Source organism: Pithys albifrons, chromosome 1, assembly GCF_047495875.1.
Source record: "Pithys albifrons albifrons isolate INPA30051 chromosome 1, PitAlb_v1, whole genome shotgun sequence".
In the NCBI taxonomy this organism is placed as follows: domain Eukaryota; kingdom Metazoa; phylum Chordata; class Aves; order Passeriformes; family Thamnophilidae; genus Pithys; species Pithys albifrons.
Genome location: NC_092458.1, coordinates 95,823,077 through 95,828,933, shown reverse-complemented (window position 1 = coordinate 95,828,933; position 5,857 = coordinate 95,823,077). Strand labels below are relative to the sequence as shown.

The window sequence follows — 5,857 nt, the reverse complement described above, 5'->3', positions numbered from 1 at the left end:
TCATTTTAGCAATTACTTTCTAAGAATACAAATTTGAAGATATTTCTTCAGCTTCAGCAGCAAATATAGTTACTCTATTCTGACATAAACTGCAAGATAAAAAATCAGGGTCCTTATTATTTGAGCTGCAAAGAAAATGGAAGCCAGTGTCCCTCTCATGATGTCCCCTTTCGTGAATAACCCCCGTTTCTGAGACACCAGAGAACCCAAACAGGGGGCTGGTTGTTGGGCTTTTCCTTACAGCTCCCGGCTCCTTTTAGGCAGACCCTGGGCTCGCAGCACTAGGCTGTCCTTGCCTATTCAGCCACATTCTTGGCTGTCGGCTCCTTCCCGGGTCTGTTTCCATGGCATTTCCTCATCCCCCTCCCACCTGCATCTCTACTCACAACACCACTAAATGAGAACCTTTGTTTGTGGTCAGGACAGGCTCAGGGTTTTTGATGGAGCTGCCATTTTTTTTTCTAGTACATGGAAGGTAAACACTACACTCCCCAGTTTTAAGCAAAGGATACACTTCACCTATAATACAATTAATGCTTACAACTTTATTGCACACAATTTAATCTAAAAAGCAGCTCCTTCCACCACATCCTGCCTTTAATTGCAATAGTGATGTTTCTGAATTGTATCTGTGCTTTGCTGTATCGATATACCTGATGAATCCTCGCCACTCAGATTTTCACCATAATTAAGACTCCTAAAAGAAAACTGAAAAAAAAAAGCATCCCAATGGCAAAAAACCCTTAGATGCTCTAGCAATAAATACAACATAAAAAATTATAAAATTAACGAATGATGTGGTTGGAAAATGCTTCAGAACATCACTGAGGGAATAAATACACAGCTACTAAAATGAATGTAATGTGAACCTTCTTGCTGGCTACCTTCGACTCTTTGGACTTAATAGCCCTCTTGGTTGTATTTCATGCGAAGAAAAATGTAGACATCACAGTGAAGAAGAAGAAACTAATTAACTTATTTGGTCTGTGTAACTCCAAAATGCAATAGCTAATATCTGAAACACTCAATTAAGGAAGAGGTTTGACTGGGCTGATTAGGTTTCTCCTCAGCTGTCAGCATTGTCATAGGCAACAAGAGGTTCATCCTCTCCATCACTGCCTGCTGTGGGCAGAGAAGCTGTGCTTCACACCTCACAACTACTGATACTCATTTTGGCCTTGATGTCATGCAATCCGCTTACAGGTTAAATGAAACACTGAACACTAACCCCAGAAAATGCCCCAGCATCTGCCACTGCAGAGCGTCAGAACAGAAATTCCTCTGCCAATCTCACAAGAGCATTATTTCACTATATGGGTTTGTTTTTTTAATCTCTTTTTATTCTCTGACTAGCTGTGTGGTTGAAGAAGGGACTCTGGAATTACTCCCCTAGGAACAATGGCTGACCCTCACAATCTGACAACCATCTGCTGAAACTAAATTTAGGGAAAATATGCCCATACAATCCTGACCGCCAAAAAACCCACAATGAATATAAGCAACTCAAGCTGAAAAAGTGGCTGAGGACCCATTGCATCACCTTGGTTTACAGTGAGGGCTTGGCTATATAGCAACATAGCTGCAATAAAAATCTGATTCCTAATGTGGGAAACATAAAACAAAGCCGTATTGTTCCCAGATTTTTTCTTTTTTCTGAAGCAGGACATGGTGTTGTTTCTCCTTTCATTCTCATTTAAAATGGATGTCATTATATGTAGTCAAGTCGTGACCACTATAGCTAGACCCAAAGGAATTGAGAAGGATGACTGAGTGGAGCTGCAACACAAAAGGTCATCAAACCAGCATCACATTACTCTCCTGTGACATCTGATGGAGCCATGACAGCAGTTTGGACACTAGATAATGTGAATATTCATCTGTATGATTTACAAGTTACATTGTGACTTTGGAGCAACACTTCTCATGTGCCCTTGTGGTACCTTGGTGACACTGTGGGGAATGTGTAATGTCAAAACTCTGACTTTGGTGTGACATGTCACTTGCTTTCCTTCTTTTTTTTTTTTTTATTTTTAATCACTTATTTTGAATCAGATGTTGCAGTTGGAAGAAGCCTCAAGCAACAGGCCTGGATAGTGAAGGAGCATATTAGCAAATTTATAAAAGAAGTCAATAGAATGCTGTTAAAGCATATTCACAAAGTAGCTGTGACCTGTCATCTTTCATATCAAAATCGCTGGTTTCTACAAGGAAAACATTTGCAATACAGAGTTTTCCACCTCTGAAGAAACCTCATTTCATTTCAGAGGTAGATTGGACAAAAATAATAACTGTCTTGAGCTTCTAAGAGAAGTTTCTTAGATAGAAAACGCCCTTATAGATGTCAGTTAAGCCAGCAGGGATCTATCTTGGCCACTCCTGCAGACACAGCACTCTATTATAACACCATATATTGGCCTGGACTTTTTTCTTGAATAAACAGAACACTCATAAAAATTAAGACTCAGATTACACTGTACCTGTCAAGTCTGCGTATGCCCTATATGGAATTCAGAACATTTTATTAAAAAACAGGCTGCCAAGGGAGATCTGCTTGTCCTCCTGCTCTAAAGGATTAAAAAAAAATCCAAACCCAAAACAAACCCCAGTGGCCTCCAGCCTGTGACAGGGAGCTACCAGAATCACACTAATGCAATGAGGCAAAGACCCGACGCTCTTGTTCCCTGTGATTATTCACTGGGAGCGAAGAGCACCTGAATTCTTGCAAGCTTCCTTCAGGCTTAACGCTAATTAGTAGAACCACATGAATAAAATGCTCCGAGGCAAAACGTATTGCGTATTTGGTGACTCCTGCGGGAAGATTTAAAAGACGGCTGCCTACACGCGTACACCTTCTCCTGCTAGCTTTTGATTGTCTTCTTTCCCCCGGGCTCCAGCCTCTCCCGCCCGCGGGCGCTCTTTTCCCGCCGGGGGCTCCCACGTGTGCGGCCGCGGGCCGAACACCCCCGCAGGAGCGGGACCAGGAGCAGCTCCGGTCGGACGGACACAAAAGATAGTGGCCCGTACGGGGATCGAACCCGCGACCTTGGCGTTATTAGCACCACGCTCTAACCAACTGAGCTAACCGGCCGATCTGATACAACTCGTGCGTGGAGTCACTCCGATTGTGTCCCTGGGGGAGGCGGCGCTACCCGCGCTTCGGAGCCGGGCTCGGCGCTGTCACCGCACCAGCACCCGCGGGGCCGGCGCCGCTTGCTCGGGGTTTATGGCCGTGGTCCCCTGCACCGGTCGTGTTTCCTTACGGCGGCACTCAGGGCCCTTCGTGACACGGGATGTTCCTGCTCCCTCGGACGAGCAGGGATCCAGGCCGGGACGGGAACACGAGCACACTTTGTCCCAGTGCGGACAGGGAGGGGACGGCACAGGCTCCAGGGTGGGGCCGGACAGTCTCCGTCTTCGGAGGTTTTCCGAGCACCTGGGACGAGCCCTGGGCAGCGTCCAGGCCTGCCCTCACCTGCAGTGCTGCTCTAAGCAAGGGGCTTGGGAGAGGCACCTCCCGGGATCCTTTCCCGCCCGAGTTAATGAGCAAAACTCGCACGGCCGGCGGCAGGAGCTCGGAGCAGACCCGCAGCCTGTGCTCTGATGGACCCGGAAGCAGGCGCGGCTGGCCAGCATCTCCTGAAACTCACTTGGCACAGAATTGAATGAGACTGAGCCTAAAAACACTTACCTTCCCTGGAAGGGTACACAGTAACACAGGGAGGAATTATTCACGATCTCTTTTTAATCTCTATTTTCTTTTACACAGTCAAAGATTTCAGTTTTACAATGTTGATTTTCCTGTCTTAGACTGCAATAAAAATCAAGCTTTTCAAATGCTTGGTCTTCTTGGTAGAGCTCATTACAGAGAAACTGTCCAAAGAATATCTATATCACAGCTTGGGATGAGAGACACTGACTTGGGACTACTGGGATGACAGTGCCATGATTTTCTAGCCCACACTCACACCATCCCTTCCACTTTATTGCTGTTAGCCTCAGCTGTCAGCACTTTCCTCAAAGTGACCAAATTCCCCAGACTTCATTGTGCCCAGCTTCCTCACAGAACCCTTCATCCCCAGGAGCGAACTGGTCAGATCATTTACAGACTCCAAACTGTCATTCCTCCTTCGCCTCTTGTATTCATGTCCATGAAGCAGCAACCAGCCAACTGTCAGGAAGCACATATGCTCTGGGATCTTGATAACCAGCTATGTTTTCTGGGAAATGTCACTCTGTGTGAGGCTAAACTCACTCAAACATTCAACAGCAAGGTCACATATGGACTCTTAAGACAAAGATGACAAGTGAAAGGGCAGAAAGAAAACAGAATCATAGAATTTCCTGAGCTGGAAGAGAGTCTCAAAGATCATCCAACTCCTGTTGGATGTTCTCCCAAACAAGCCGCAGCATGGGGCTTATGGAGTCTGGGTGCTCTCCAGACTGACAGATAGGGCATAATTGGCAGGTATAGGAATAGCAGACCTTTGTGCATCTGGCAAATGGATTCTCAGTTTGGTTGTAGGTAAGAAACAGTTGCATAATCATTTTTTGGTCAGTTGCTCCACAGAGAAGCTTTCTTGACTTTCTCACCACAATTTCAGCAGAAGTACCTCATGACAGTAATATATTGCCTCAATTCACTGCTGTCCACCATCGGTTTTTAATCAAATCAAGCCCAATTATGCAAGATAAAGCCTAGATTCTCTTTGGCTGTCTGTTTCCACTACCTTGTAGTAAGGCTAAGCAGACCTGTCTTTTCCCCCAAAGTTTAATCCCTGTTGTTCCAAAACCCTCTTCCACACACAGAAATAATATCCTACCTTTATAGGAGAGACTCATTCAGGCTCTGCTGTACAAGCAACAGATTTTCTGTGATTAGACAGTGACAGATAACATTAACAGTCCAGGAGATCAATGCTGCCTCCAAGAAAATAAAATTTTCTAATTGAACAGTAAACTCTGGTTTCTCTCCAGGGTGTGGGATCCATACTCTCAAGCAAAAAACCAAACCAGCTTAGAATAAGAAACTGTTATCAGGCTATATAGTGGATATCTGTACCGTTATGGAATTTGGTGGTTGTAAATACAAAGTATTTGCAAGGATTTTCCAGCACCATTGGTGTTAAAGAGTTGTGTTCACAAGTACTTTATCAAATAGAATCTGAGCTGTAAGGGTTTTGCTAATCCAAAGCCTCAGCTGGACATCTCAACTATTTTGGACTTTTACAGCACATGTAGAAGATCTACAATAATGGTCCGCTCATAACTTTACCTTTTTATAGAGTCTCTTCCAAAGCAACTATATTTAGCACTCAAGGGCACAGATAGCAGGACACTGAAGAATGAAGGTGGTCCAGGTGCTTGAGCTGTGCCTCAGATCTTCTCTTTAGTTACCTGTTTTCTCCCTACCACATGTCCTGCAGCATCTACCCATTTCACACCACTCACCCTGAATTCTCCCACTCCCTTCCATCCCTGGCACACCACTGGCATTGGTGGCAACCAGCAGGGCACTGCAGTGAGTACAGTGAGTATTCCATACTGCCAGCTATCCCCAGTACAACTTGCGCTGCCTGTACTTAGAGCTGGAGTCCCAACAGCTGTATCTCAGCCTATTGTCTACAAAGGAAAACTATGTTTTCCTCAGACTCAGTGCTGTTCAAGATGAGAAAGATGCTCCTACCTCTGCAGCCAAGCAAATTACTTCTTTTCCTTTTCACAGGCAATAAATTGCTGAATTATATAAACTTCACACTCCCACTGTGCTCCTGCCTGTATTACATATTGTATACTGCCGCAGGCCCTGCCATCGTGAACCCTGTCTGTGTACGAAAGCAAGACCATCTTCCTGACAAAC

The 5,857-nt window shown here is 45.0% G+C and overlaps 1 non-coding gene across 1 annotated transcript; it reads right to left on the bottom strand.

Moving 5' to 3' along the window:
• Window positions 1-3,014: 3,014 nt before the first annotated feature.
• Window positions 3,015-3,088, bottom strand: TRNAI-AAU (transfer RNA isoleucine (anticodon AAU)). Its single transcript has one exon. It is a non-coding gene; the product is annotated as a tRNA-Ile (tRNA).
• Window positions 3,089-5,857: the final 2,769 nt, after the last annotated feature.